Here is a 16,419-nt window from a genome sequence, read left to right as displayed (position 1 = left end):
CGTCTTGCAAAGTTTTTCAATACACAGCTTACATTAGTGTGGGCTTTCATTACTTAAAATATTCTAATCACGTTTTATGGTGACTTTATATATACACACACAATATATATATATTATATATATATATATTATACGTAAATAGCCACATGAAAGGTGAAGAATCAAAGACCAGGTACCAAGCGCTTTCGTGTATTGCGTACACTTCTTCGGGGTACCCGAAGAAGTGTACGAAAGCGCTTGGTACCTGGTCTTTGATTCTTCACCTTTCATGTGGCTATTTACGTACATATTTGTCACGTGCTGTTTTGGTGACTTATTGCTGATATATATATATATATATATATATATATATATATATATATATATATATATATATTTATATATATATATATATATATATATATATATATATTATATATATATATATATATATATATATATATATACACTTTTAGGGCATAGTTTTCTCTTATACAATTTTCGTTAATAACAATTGCTGTTAACGAAAATTATATATATATCTTATCAATATATATTATATATTAATTATATATGATATATATGTATATATATATATATGTGTGTGTGTGTGTGTGTGTGTGTGTGTGTTGTTTGGTGCGCATGTGTATCAGTGGTCTCCCTTCTTAAAATCAATGAAGTTATGATTTGGAGAAAGAGCCATCAGTCGTAATCCCTCGTCAATTTATCACAATCTTCAACGGAAGCGATAATACAGCAAAAGAAAGAACACAATGGTTGCAGGTCTGTTATCATCATTTTCGACACGGAAAACTGCGCAAACAAAGAACATAATGTTAGCCAGCGATGCAAAAACTTTCTATAACAATTCCATAACAATTGATATTTGCTAGGTATTACAACGGAATTTACTCATTTGATTTGTTTTAGCGTTCGTGTTTTATTGCAAGCCCCTTTCCTTCCCCAGGTCCGAGGGATGGATGGGGAGTGCGAGGGTTCCTTACCCACCTCGTAGTAGTTTGAGGGTTGTTATAAGAGCAGGGAAAACAGAAGTTAAGGGGAGAATTCCAAAGCTTGGCAGAAGCGTGGAAAGGAACAGCCATTATTTTGATAAACAGATGTAAATGTACGTGTTAGGAATGTGTCATAATTATGTGAGTGTTATTTCACACACACACACACACGCATATATATATATATATATATATATATATATATATATATATATATATATATATATATACTTCATTTAGGAAAACCATAGCTCAGTTTTATTTCCTCACAAATTGGTGACGCTTGTCGGCCAGAGTCGATGATTGCCGATTCTCCCGTTAATTAATTATGAATCGTATTATGGCCGTATTTCTCTGAGGAGTGAAGATGCTATTTATGTTGATATCAATATTCCATACTATCATGAAGGTCGGTTATTTTCACTCTGTCGTACAGTAATGAAAACTCTACAATCATTGTCATTATTTGCATGGAAAGGGTGATGTTATTTGCTCATAAGGTAAAGTACGTCAAACATTGTCATTATTGTTAGCATTATTCGGAAAATACGTCTGTTTTTCGTCGTAAAGAAAACGAATAAAGAATTTTTTATTGTACGTCGTCAGGCTTTGCTATCTATAATAGTAATGAATGTCACGCATAGTTCCTCATTGCACCAGTGGTTTGCATACCCGCCTATCAATCTGGTAACCCGAGTTCGCTCCCCGCTGCTGCCAATGCTGAACCAGAGGAATTTGTTTCTGGTGATCAGAAATTTATTTCTCGATAAAATGTGGTTCGGACCCGACAATAAGCTGTATGTCGCATTGCTAGGTAACCAGTTGGTTCCTAGCCACGTAAAAAAAAAAAAAAAATCTAATCCTTCCGGCCATCCCTAGGAGAGCTGTTAATCAGCTCAATGGTTTGGTTAAACTAAGATATACTCAACATGTTTAACACGCAAGACAATTCACCCATAGTTATTTTAACGTGTTACGGACAATTTTTTTTTTTTTTTTTTTTTTTTTTTTTCAATTTCGGCCATTTATTCTCTTTGGTTGTTAATGGAATATAGAATTAAGGCCAACGGCCAAGCTCTGGGACCTATGAGGTCATTCAGCGTGGAAAGGGCAACTGAGAGTAAAAATGCTTGAAGGGTGTAACAGAAGGAAAACCTGATAGTTGCACTATTGAATAATTGCTAGAAAAGGTTGGAAAGTAAGGGGGAAGAAGGAGAATATGAACGGAAGTACAGTAAAAGGAAGGAAAGGGGATGCAGCTAGGAATCCAAGTAAATATGTCGCAGGTAAAAAAAATCGCATTAATCTTTTCTAGTTAGTGAACCTCAAGGGTAAATTTTAATTCGGTATGTATCCACCTTTGCGGCGTGTTTAGTACAAGATCGTTGGCGATCATCTCAAAAACACAAACAAAAGACTGAATATAAAAAAGATAAGACCCCCAAGAAATATTGTGAATTTACCCCTGTGACTTTATTACTAGCTGCCATGAATTAATTTTTTTTTCTTTTTAAGCCAAAATTGTTACCTTTTTTTTCTGTGGCTTTATTTCCGGCCACCGTAGCTAGGGACCGGAAGGACACTGCAAAGACCCTTTTATAATTCCTACAGTGCACCGCGTGAGGTTTACATTCCCTGTGATTGGAGTCTGTTTCTTTTACGGTTACTGTTTCAGCCATTGCTATATTCACCCCCATGGATAGAGGTTTCCTCTACAGCTTTTATTCTCGTTACACCCGTCAGGTTACCACGTCTCTCCTTTACCTCTCTCTTTCATCTGGGCTTGGGACCGGCTTGTGTGTATGAGAGTACGTGCACAAGAAAATAAGAATGTGAATCAACAATCAGTTGAATTTAAATATACACAAACAAATGCCCAAGAAATAAGAACATAGAAACGTCATTCTTTTGAAGAAGAATAAGATAACAATGTAATAATAATAATAACATAAAAAGGAGATAGATGATATACGAATACCACCAACCAATTCGTTTAACTTCCGACGAAACTTCGTGCCTTGATTTCCATCGGAAAAAAGAGATGAAGAAGAACAATAACAGCAGGATGACTGATGCGCGATGCCATCTTCCCGCCAAAAGTTCCGCGTCCGGTAGCGTCTACTTCTTGGCGCCAACTGACCGACCGGCTCGAGCAGCTAAGGAACGAGTGAGACGCTGGCGGTAAGCTAGACCTATAGACATGAACTGCTAAGGCTTCTAGAAGCTTGGTATTTATTTTTTTATATTTCGAGTTTTTTTTTTTCTGGCGTGTTTTCCTTTTTATGGATGTGTATGTTAAACGTTTGTTGTATCTTTGTTTGTTTGTTATTCAGTCTGTTTGACCTTTGATTATCACGAGTATCTTGTTCTGAGAATGCTTAGCAAGTTTATGGCCTCTTACACTTCCTCGGTTTTATTCTCTAATAATAGTAATTACTATGATTAATATTATTTAGTAGTAGGAATAGCAATAGTAGTAGTAGTAGTTGTTATTCTCGAAGCAACAGTCACTTTGTTTTTAACCACAGAGACAAATTACTGCTCATTATTTTAGTCATTACTGAACCACAGACTCGTAATTCTATTTTATTGCAATTCCTCGCTGGCCATGCTTTCTTGTTTTAAATATTGTTAATAATTATACAAGTCTTTTGCTGCCCTGGCCTCATTGTGACTCATTGCCTCTCAAACCTGACTATCAAGGTCTATTGCAAGTTGCTACGTATTGCGTTTTTTTTTTACTTTTATTTAGAAAATATACATTTACAGTTTCTTACAATTTATAATATTGTATATACATTACAATTTATTTACATAAATGAAATTATTAATTACCAAAAAAGAATGGACATATTGGGAAGTAAAATTTTTTTACATTTATCCCCAAGTGCTTTTAACAATACAAATCTTGTTTTGTACATTCTACTTCTTATGAACGAAATCATACTTAACTCGTCTGTTAAGGGCATTACTTTATGAATATACCGTATTGCGTTTTTAGGATGAGATCGGTGGCCCTATACCCATGGCCTCAAAAATGGTCTTGTGGCTTTGCGGCAACGTTGTCAAGGTCTCGTTTTGGTCACCTAGCCAGGTGCTGACCTAACCTATTGTGGCTTAGACAATGTACTAGCTGAAGTGTTGCTGGATAATAAGCTGAATAAGTAAAGGTGAAATGTATTTGTTAGCGATTATCAAAATGCACAGAATACTTCATTTAATTTATTGACAGAAAGAAGGCAACAAAGAAATAAAACGTCGCTTGATTATTGAACTGTTGATCGTGATTCCTAATGCAAAGGGATAGGTTCGAACCAGTGGACCAGCTGCAAAATAGAGATGCGTCATAAAAATTAAAAGGAATTGCAGACAAAGCGGTAAAGAGGGGGGTCAGCCCTTTTATCAGTTAATAACAATGATAATAATCGGCTAGTAGTAAGAAGTTCACCATATCACTGGTAATTTGAGCGTTGAAGTTAAACGGTGCTGGGTCTGGTCACTGACAGGATGGGTGACCACTGTCTAGGGCAGGATCTGGGAGTTGTAATCTCATTCCCATATACTACTTGTTGATAACCGGTAGGGTAGTACTACCAGTACCTTCAGAACCCTTTTCTTTCAACTGGAAAGCGTATAGATTATTATTATTATTATTATTATTATTATTATTATTATTATTATTATTATTATTATTTGAAAACCAAGAAAGGTTCAAAGATATATATTAAATTGAAGTGAAATATGATAAGTCTGCCCGCAGATTTTTTTCCCAGTGGTGAACTTCCCATGAAAAGAACGAATAGGCAGGTTTACAAGTGTAGTCCATACGAACCAGAGAGCCCATATGTGAAAAAAGAGAGGAAGAACTAAGAGAGGATATATACAGATGAAAATAAATAGATAAAAAACGATGAACTAAATTACAAAACTGGCAAAAGTTAGTGTAAGAGAACACGACAGCAAAAGTAGAGAAAAAAAGCATAATGAAAATGTGAAATATAAGCACGTGAGGGATGTAACGAAACAATAGAACAAACATCAGAACTCCTTTTATCATTATTATTACTATTATTATTATTATTATATTAAATAAAACACAATGCTAGAGATAAAGAAACCACAGGAAAACGCGAAAATAAAACTCCACGGAACGATTGGTCTATCACAACGGCGTTTGAATCGGATATGTTAGCCTAACCTTTTCGTTGTCCGAATCTGGTGAATGGCTTTTCCGAATACATAATCGGCTATTGCCTTCTGCTACGATTAGTCTTCTTATTGTCTATTCATTTTACACGACGATTGAAGACCCGGCACTCGTAACGTAATTGAATTTTTGAGTTCCGTTATGGCTGGCGACGAAATTGTCACATTTTCGAGAAGGTTAAACGGTTTTTATGGTGAAATGACAGGTCTTTGTGATTCGTTATTTTATGCCACTATCGTTATTGCATTTAATATGTCTGCTTAGAGAGTGGACGGGTCGGGGTATTGGTAATTGAATTTTTGAGTAAAAAAAAAAATACTTTGATGTCGTCTTTGCTAAGTGTTACCCTTATTTTAGTGCAGTTTATTATTAGGGTGACCAGACACCAGTCCCCAATTTCGAATCTGTCCCCTCAAAAATCACTACTTGTGGGGGACGTACTAATGTCCCCCTTTACGGAATATGCTCGTCATGCCCCCCCCCCCCCCCACCCACAATTGCATATGCAAATCGTAATAAATTGCAGATTGTTCAAAGATAAGCATTAAGATATTTTTTCTCGAAACATCTAAGGCTCTTGCAGCAGCATTAATGGCTAATAGATATATTTCATATATGTTAACCGAAGGGGAATTTTTTAGTTGATAATAATTTCGTCCTCCCGTGGAATCGAACCAGCGGAGTGAGGAGAAATCAGAACTGCAGTGACAGAATTCCCCTTCGGTTAACATGTATGAAAATATATGAATTCCGAGGTAGAGAATTGAGATATATATATATATATATATATATATATATATATATATATATATATATACTATTCATAGAAAAATGTCTATAAGTTTCACTTTTATGCTGTCAAAGCATATATTTTAATATTGAAAGTAACATTTGCTCTGAATAAAAGCTGACTGAATCACACTTTTATTTATTCAAATGTTTGTATTAATATATATATATATATATATATATATATATATATATATATATATATATATATATATAAAATATCTACATGTATAATTTTTATGAGCAATAAATTTCATATGTCAGGCCTTAGGATGAAAAGATTAAGCAGCTGCAATTCTGTAAAATCTCTCTCTCTCTCTCTCTCTCTCTCTCTCTCTCTCTCTCTCTCTCTCTCTCTCTATCTCTATATATATATATATATATATATATATATATATATATATATAGTATATATATATATTATATATCTATATATATATATATATATATATATATATATTTATATTTATATATATCTATATCTATATATATATACCATATACATACATATATGCTTATGCATAGTTCATGCGCACTTGTTAATTTATACTAGTGTCTCCCTTTCACATCTCAAATAAATGGTCACCTTATTTATTATCATATTTGTTGTCATTCTGTCCTGTCGTGATAGTTTTCCTATTTGAGTTTTATAATAACTCATGGAAGGCAACCTTGCCTCTATTTGTCAAGTGTTATTTATAGATACGCACACCCAAATTGACTTTAAATTCTTGAGTTTTATAGATACGAAGTGAGAGCAAAATTGCCTTTTGAATGTTTGAGTCTGATGTAGGCCTATGACGGACCCAACTGGCTCTAAATATTTGAGTTTTGTTGGAACTAAAGCAAAGCAAACTGTCTCTGAATGTTTGAACTTCACAGCCACTTGCGGAGGGATGAATCAAATGAAAACGTCTGCGTTTTGAAGGCGCCTATGCAAAATTGAGTTTTAATTTGTGAGTTAGGCTTTTAGTCTCTCTATCTCCTTATTCACGATGATACCCTTACTCTCTCTCTCTCTCTCTCTCTCACGGCTGATATCAATTCAGTTAGAGAATTCACATCTCACAAGCTCGGACGCTCAAAACGAAATTGAATTTTTGAATTTCTCTTTCGCTCTGTCCAGGAGCGGACGTTGGGAGGTTAAACCACTGGAATTTTAAAGGTGGATTCCTCATTCTGTCGCCTGCCGTTCCGGAGGTGTTGAATTCCTAATGGGGGTTGGGAGTGGGGGGGGGGGATGACTTTTAATTAGTCTCGACGAACATGACGCTGTTGGAACGCATAAACGGATATTTTAGACGTATAACTGAAACAGCGTATAGAGGAATTTATTAGTATTGTTTTGATTTTCACTCTGGAATGAAATTGCTAACCCATGCCCTCTCTCCTATCTGACTACAACCAACCACAGCTGAGTGATTCCTAGGTGCATGACTTACAGCTTTAATTCAACAGAAGTAAAAGTGGAATTTAAGGGAATGTAACATAGTCTAAAAATTGAACTCGTGACCTCTCGATGGCAACGTGAGTAATACAACGAGGACCCATTTGTATGTATATTCGATGTAATACTCCACTTTATATTCATGCTTGCATGACGCGGCCGAATTACGCCGCATGACGGTAGCAAAGAGTTGTTTTCTGAATAATTACTGAGGCTAGATACACGTAGAAGTCTTCCGTTATGGTAAGCGCGAATCGATTGGGTTAGTTGCCATAAATCACCATGTGATTTACACGTGTGCGAACAGTAGCGAATATGGATACATCAAACTTTTTTCTTGTAACAATACACAATCAGCTTAGATTATACAAATTTTTTTTATATTTTAATTATTGCACACTTGAATTTAGTATGTATATACATACATATTACCTATATACTGTATATACATACTCATTTCACCCACCTATATATCTGTATATACTAAAATTCCAAGTAACTACGTGTAAAATGAGATTAAATGTTTTTAAATTACTTACTTGATACATCAAGCTAGAGTAGAACGGGAGAATAATGCCCTTGGATCTGAATATCTGTTGTATAATGTGTGATCTGTATGTGCTAAGCCGACGTGATAACTTCATCAGTGCGAGTATTGCAGAAAATATTAATAAAAAAAAATTTTCTCTCTTATTTAAAAAAAATACACTTTAAAAATAATTTTACAATAAATAGACATACAATACATGTAATTTATGTACAGAATCAATAAAATTATTTATATTTTTTTTATAGCTCAACATACTTGAATTTACTATGTATTTACATAGTAAATTCAAGTATATATGTTGAGCTATAGAAAATATAAATAATTTTATATATATAAAATTATATATACTTTCTCATATTAAAATAATTAAGGGTGGATCATTTAACAAAAACCCAGATTTGTAGCTATACCAGAAACCATTTATAAAATCTGTTAATAATACATTTGCAGTGTTCCTGTCTTTCAAACTATTTGTTTCAAAATCAGATTTTAGTACTTGAAGAAAATTATTAGTTCTGACTTTACACAAAGCTTTAAACACTTGTTAAAACCATTCTATTAATTTTTTAGTCGTTCTACAAAAATAAAATAAATGCATCATAGTTTCTTTTTCCCCAGAAGTACTACATATACATCATCTTGTGCGGTATTCATGATATGTAATCTGTCCCGAGTTGGCAATACTTCTTGTATATATTTATACAATACTTCTCGGACATGTGGCTCTATAAATTTGCTATTTACATTTACCCATATATCTTCCCAGTTAAGAACAATTAGGGTAGAGTCACATGCGCATTAGGAATAGTAAGGATAATAACATCAATGCGATGGTACGCCTCTATTTGCTAAGAAACGGGAGCTAATACTTTGTGGAGTCACCCCACTCCTCTTCAGGAGGAAAAGGCTTGGAATAAATCCCATGGTGTACCACCAATGCTGTTGGTGTACCAACTAAGATTTATTGCTCAGATATTTGTCAAATCTCTATCAGACTTGGAACACAATTAGTCACAGTTGTATAAGAAAGTTTAAGTCCAATGTTTCCTCAAATGAAAATTTTTATTTTCTTTTTTTATGACGTAACTGACAAGTGAATTTTTTTCTCGTTGTTGAAGTATCGTATTAGGCGAAAGAGGACTGTGATTGTACTCATTTGAAGAAACACGAGGCTTATATATTATTCTTAGAAATGAAATAGGTCTATAGTTCAGAGAGCTTGGTGCTTCAACTGACAGTGAATACACATGACAGTGATAGATACCGTTACTGGCACATCTCAGGAACAACAAGTTTAGGCTTATATTCAACTTGGTACTTTTGATTCAGCCTCGACCCCTTTTGTTTAAACCATAGTGAAAAGAAAACCCTTTTACTTACTGTCATATGGAAAAATAGCCTTTTTGGCAGAAGTTTGACAGAAAGTAAAACAATGGGAAACTTATAATTCACCATTCCTGTTTTCCTAAAGTTTAATTTTTAGTTATAACTTTTCGGCCACCTGCACCTTGATGTTTATGGGAGTGTAGACCCAAATGGTATTTTTTCCCCTTGTATTTTATTTATTTTCTTTTTTGAAAATGCTAATCATTTTCCTTGAAAACTTTCTTGTGCTTTTCGCAAGTTAACCAGAATGGCTTCGTTTTCGCTAGCCGGGGCATTTTGTAATGTTACTCCTGCAAGTAATGGGTTAGCTCTAGCCCTGCTGATTATCGCTCAGTTTGTATAATTCCCTTTGTATCTAGTGTTGGCAATGCGCCTGACTGCCAGAGCTCTGGTATAGTTTGGTCACGGTCTAGACACTATCTGGACCGTGAGTTTGGTTATCGCAAGGGTTACGGCGCTTGTGATGCGTTTCTTAAAATTTTCAGTGTCATAGATGAATCCAACCCTAGACTGATGAGATTTGGAGGAGCATGCTTTGGTGTCATTACCGAATTCTTAACAAGTAGATTGCAAAGATTATATGCAATTATGTGCCTTCAAAACGCTGAATGGTTTTGCCGATGATATTTCTTTATTTGCATCGAACTTGTCTCCTGAGTATAAACCTGCGGTTGCTGAATCTCTGTTAGTACATGAAAGCAAGCCCCAACAAAAAGCAAAGTATTATTTTAAGTAAGTCTAGGACTTGTGGACTGCTCCAGTAGCAAGCATTATTATAGGTCTAAGACGCTAGACCACAGCCCAGACCTATTTCGTTTTACTGGCAAGGTTTCTTTTAAAGCATGCGTGGAATTCTAGATGAAAATTTGCGTTCGAGAAGTATGTCCGATCTGTCTTTTCTGCATGTAGTACTAAGGATTGATGTGCGAGGGGTCTCAGGATAAAAGTGTCCATTTTAGTTTTCTGGTTTCCAGCAGCAAACTTCTATTTAAATTTTTTGAACAAAACCTAAGTTCAATTAAATTTCTTATTCCAGATGTCGGCAGTAATCTATGAAGAAGCCATTCAAGCATAGCGCATGCTCTATGGCATTTTTCATAAATCTGATTATCCTCTGCATTCAGGTTTTCAACTTTCGCCGCCCGCCACTTTGTAGTATAGTACTATAGTAGATTCACATCACCCGTGCGTTTGATGTCTAGGTCAGTCCCTTACGACGCTCCTGATTGGCTGTTGATAAGCCAATCACAGGGCTGGGAACCCTCAGTCTCTCTCGAGAGTTTACATAGGCAGGATGTATGCTCCTCTTCTCCTGAGGGATACGTCTTCCAAAAGTATCCCTCAGGAGAGGTGGAACATACATCCTGCTTATGTGAACTCTCGCGAGAGTTTCCAGCCCCGTGATTGGCTTATCAACAGCCAATCAGAAGTGTCGTTAGGGACTGGCCTAGACATCAGATGCACGGTTGATGTGAATTTAAGTATAATAGTGTACTTGATTATAATAGCCTTGCGCTCCTCTCTAATAAGTTCAGTACCGCTATTTACTGGAAGTATTGTTTCAAGTATGATTAAATGATAGAATTGTTTTCTTGACATTGTACAGTTGAATTACAGGAATTGCTGAGGTTCAGAGATTGGTGCAATTAAGATTTCGTTGAGCAGTGTGCATGTCATTTCATAGTGTATTTGTGTCGTTATATTAATTAGTTTTTGTTATTTCTCTTTAGCAGCTCAGTCTTTACTTCTGTCTTCCTTTTTCCCCTAACGAGGCATCTCTCTCTTTAGAGGCCACTGAGCTGTTAACATTACAGCTTGGCTATTTCTATCATCAATAACAATACCTGTCCAGTGGTCATTGATATCATGCACTATCCACAGGGTCTTATTATTACTTTTTTTTTATTATTATTTAGAGGAGGACCCATCACTTCCTTTCTTTTTTACTCGTAGGATTATTGGTATGGAATAAGTTGCCTACCTCATTGCGTGATAAATGTTTACACGAGTTCCATGTGAGTTAATTAGTGCTACTCTTGAACATGGAGGGTATACAAGCCCTAATAACGCTGTATTTTCCTCTAATTTACAGTTCATTATTTATAACAGGGGATTATTGCATTCTCTTTAACTTAGTGGGTGATCGCGTGTTAACATTACGCCAGAGTCTGACGTCTATTAGACAATATCCGATCATGATATTTTGAAAGTAGCCGTTTTTTTTTCCCCTGAACATTATCGAGAGCGCATCACGAGAGCAAATGATCGCATGTCCTTAAGACGAGCAAAGTTTATTCTAATTCCAGATATGCAGGTGATCACTAACTGTCACACCATCGCTCTAAGAGTTACCGAAAAGTAGATATTTGTTGCTAGAAGGCGAAATTATGAATGAATTTTGAACGCCAGGAGATGTAAGTGTCATGGCCTTAGGAATTTTGGGTGCGTCTTAGGGCCTGATGCCACTTGCGGGGTATTTTTCAAATTTCTTCTCCATCCGTCGATCAATGTCGCAACCATTTTTGCAGCGCGCGCGAAATTAAGCGTAGGTTATATAAATTGCGTTATCATATGGAATTACGAAAACATTAGGCGCAAAATGGGAAAATATGATAAATCTGCTCGTATGGCAACACTAGCTGTGGTCGTTCACTTGTGTTGTGTGGTAAGAGTTGCCTGTGGGAACTTATGTCTCTCTCTCTCTCTCTCTCTCTCTCTCTCTCTCTCTCTCTCTCTCTCTCCTCTCTTCTCCTCTCTCCCTCCTTCTCTCTCTCTCTCATTTTCTACATAATGCTAAGTCTGAATGCTGATACGTGAGGTTGGATGAGACAAGGCTATTAAAGAACCACCCCAACAGTGCAATGATTTTAAAATGGCCATTAAAAGTTGGCTGGCCAAGTTGCTTCAAATCCACGTCGTTTTGATATCTGTCTTTAAATTAATTTAGCTGTCACAGTTTAATGAAATAATAATCATGCGTAATTATGAGAAAATCACCGAGAGAAAACATTAACCGCATAGATAATAAGGAAGACAGATTAGACCGAACAGGTTAGCATGCAAGGTCAGGGTAAAACAAAACGAAACAGAAAGTCTCTAGTTGCGGCGTTTTTTCAGAGGTGGAAAAAAAAACCAAGCCGTTTGAGTCGCTAACCAATTCGTCGTATAACAACGGAGGAGTAAAAATGCAAAAGAATGCAATAAAAAATGGGAATGAATTGCAAATGACGGCGGCATTCGGCATCTCATATTCTGTGGGACTAGCTCAGTGCACAACCCTCAGCAGCGCGCCAGCGCTATCGTTAGCGCCTGGACCGACCGACTTCAGTTCAGTCAGTGTTTACTGTGAGGCCGAAGTGATACGTGTGACGGCCGAAGTGCTGGTGCGTGTTCCGTATACGTACGAACTCTCGACTTGGATTTATACACATATATTTAAAGAAAATAGTTAGATATCTATTTATTATCGTAATTGCCTTTTATGTGGTGTGTTTTATTTACCAAAAACGATTGGAAGTGACGCGATATTTGGATCATTATACTTTGGCATCATAAAATATTACTTCTTAAATCGAACGGGATTACAAGGTAAGTTTAACATTTCAATTTTGTGTGTGATATATATATATAATATACATATACATATACATTATATATATATATATATATATATATATATATATATATATATATATATACACATATAAATTATATTCAAGTGCATATTTTATTTAATACGTTCAAGTGCATATAAAAAGATTACTCTAGCGGTTTTATATATATATATATATATATATATATATACATTATGTATATATATATATATATATATATATATATATACATATATATATATATATATATATATATATATATATGATATATATATATATATATGTGTATATATATATACACACACACACACACACTATATATATATATATATATATATATATATATATATATATATATATATATATATAATATGTGTGTGTGTGTGTGTGTGTGTGTGTAGTGATGGCAGCTGCATTTCCTAATAATATATTCATTTTAAAATATGTATATCAAGGTAAATTAAACAGAAATGCGATCGCACGTAATCTCTCTCTCTCTCTCTCTCTCTCTCTCTCTGTGCGTAAAATCTCACCAAAATAGAGAGGTTGGCCTCGCCACCAACGTGTGATTAGATTCTGGGAGAGACAGGAATGTAACGTTTAGAGGAGAAGGGACCTTTTGGGCGTGTGGGTTACTTATCCTTGGTGGAGGTTTGCTCTCTACGAATATTTTTGTTGGTATGGCTGTATTTGTTATTTATTTTTTGTTCTGGGTTTTCCATTAGTTGAGAAAAATTGTCATTTGGGCATATTTTATAGGAAAGTTTTGCACATTTACATTAAGAATTGTAATATTAATGTTAGAAACATAATATTGATAATAATGATAATAATGATACAAAATAAAAGCAGTACTAATAATTATAACAATAATAGCAAGAAAAAAAAAGTAACATGGGCCTTATTATATAATAATAATAATAATAATAATAATAATAATAATAATAATAATAATAAATCAGACCAAATAATGACAATAAAAGCAAAAAAAAAAAAAAAAAAGAAAATTGAATAAAAGTACAATAATGACAATCACTGGAGGCACAAATTTAAACCCTGCGCGACTCCCTGACGTCAGAGCATCTATTTACCTGGTGTGGGGACCTTTACAATTATTTGCTTCCTGTTTATCTTGTCTTGTTCTTTTGGCATTTGGTTTAGAGCCTTCTTTTCTTTCGTTAATGGCAAGGCTTTGTTTCATTGTACGGGCGGTATATGTATGTAGTATATATACTACACACACACACACACACACACACACACACACACATATATATATATATATATATATATATATATATATTATATATATATATATTATATATTATATATAAATGTTTTTGCCACGAAGGAAAATTGAAAAGCGAGATAGCCGATAGCTCTCTGCTATCTCGTGTTTTCAATTTTCCTTCGTGGCAAAAACCTTTATTTATACATAGCATCACGTTTTATATACTTCGTGATCAAGTTATTCATATATATATATATATATGCTATATCTTATATATATATATATAATATATATATATATATATATATATATATATATATATATATATACATAGTACATTGATGAGGGACCTGTCTAATTATGAGTCTATAGAGCAATTTTTTCTTTTATCGAGAGAGGAAGGTAAAAGAGATAACAGGTTAATGGCGTCTGAATCTGGTGCAACTCTTTTTAAACCTGGCCTGTGTTACTACTGTTTGTATATACAATAGATAGTTTTTTGTGTGGAATTGCCTATGTATGCTTATGCATATGGATTTCATTCTATGTTTTGAATATTGTGTAGCGCTTTGTATACACAGAAATACTCGTCAAATGTGCGTCGAGCCGCGTATGCAGACACACACACACCAGAACGCATTGTGCTGAGGACTCTCACGTTTCCCCTCCAATATATCTTTCACTCAATCGTTTTAGCACTTGTACGAATTCCTATCGTCCTTCCTTCCAGTATTTTACACTTTTTCACCATCTTATCGTCTTCCACTCTTTCCTCCAAACGCTGATTCATCATGTCACCTGCCCTTCCCCTTTCAACGTTTCTCGTTTACGTACCCTTTCATTTCTCAGTTCCCCTCTTGAGGGCAGTGCCGTCAGTGCACCTCACGCGGCGCACTGTATAGGCACTCCTTAACGTTCTTTGCAGCGTCCCTTAGGCTGCCCAACTACAACCTCTTTCATTCGTTTTACTGTACCTCCCGTTCATATTATCTTTCATCTGACTTCCCCACCCCCGCCCCCCTCTCGTAACGGTTGTCTCATAGTGCAACTGCGAGGATTTCCCCTCCTGTTACGCCCTTTTAAACCGCTTACTCTCAAATGTTCCTTTCAGCGCTGAATGGCCTCGTAGGTCCTAGCGCTTGGCCTTTGACCTAATTTATATATTCTATTCAATTCCAGAGAAGGGAGTTATATACGATTTTCACCCCTGTGGGATGCCAAAAATAAATAAATAAATAGATAAAAATAAAATAAAATAAATAAAGTTGAATAAAATAAAAGGAAATTAGAATAATAATGGCTACATGCCACTCTCTCTGGTTGGGAAGCCTCAGATATCCTCTAATATCGAATTCTCTTCACTTTATAAGTAACTGTCATCCAACCAAAGGAGACTATAATGGTAAATGCATCTGGCACCGCCAGGATTCGAACCGCTTAGATGTTACGTCATCTCTCGAAGTTTGAGTGGACAACTCCACTATTGATTTTGTATTGTAACCCGAAGGATTTGGTTAGAATCCTGGCTGGGGCAGAAGCACTTAACATATAAAATTCCCCTCGAGTAAGTTATCCCCAAGGAAAAGTACATTCGTTATTCAGGTGTTTTGTGATTTCTTTCTTGATAGCTGAACGTATGCAATCATTGGCCCCCATAGTCCCACTGTATATAGTGCTATAAGTTCAGATCCTCTTTAGGATGGGAGAATAGGAAAGTTAATATCACTCATTTTACTGTAAGTCATAGACGTTGCAAAGTGAATTTGATATTAATAATTGATATGCACATAAATGCCGTGTATATTTAATTAGTGCAACTTTTAGTAGATTTTGTAGCATAGCTAGGCTGCACAATGCATACTCATTATATATATATATGTATATAAAATATATAATGTCCGTGTCCATAAATACATACATGCATACATACATACACAAACACACACACACACACATATATATATATATATATATATGTATATATATATATTATATATATATATATATGTGTGTGTGTGTGTGTGTGTATATATATATATATATATATTATATATATATATATATATATATATATATAAGCTTCTTTATTTTTTACACGTAGTTTTGGAGACACTATTACCCTAACAGCAGGCATTCTGACGAAGGTAATATATATACCACATGTAAATTATAATACCGTCCAACAAACGACATTAAAGATGAC

At 34.9% G+C, this 16,419-nt stretch overlaps 1 protein-coding gene across 2 annotated transcripts in view; it reads left to right on the top strand.

Annotated features, from left to right (window-relative positions):
- The window catches only part of LOC135203014 (microtubule-associated protein futsch-like), a 296,133-nt gene that overhangs the window by 3,306 nt on the left and 276,408 nt on the right, over positions 1-16,419 (top strand). The window contains exon 1 of one of the 2 annotated variants that reach the window (XM_064232582.1): positions 12,674-12,959. The exons of the other annotated variant lie outside the window; for it this stretch is intronic. The gene's annotated coding sequence lies outside the window, so the exon portion shown is untranslated. Of the gene's footprint in view, positions 1-12,673; positions 12,960-16,419 lie in introns of those variants that run through there. 2 annotated transcript variants of the gene reach the window in all.

The sequence above is a fragment of the Macrobrachium nipponense genome, chromosome 33 (genome assembly GCF_015104395.2).
Source record: "Macrobrachium nipponense isolate FS-2020 chromosome 33, ASM1510439v2, whole genome shotgun sequence".
NCBI classification, from domain to species: domain Eukaryota; kingdom Metazoa; phylum Arthropoda; class Malacostraca; order Decapoda; family Palaemonidae; genus Macrobrachium; species Macrobrachium nipponense.
The sequence above is the reverse complement of the archived record's forward strand: the minus strand, read 5'-3'. Positions and strand labels throughout refer to the sequence as shown.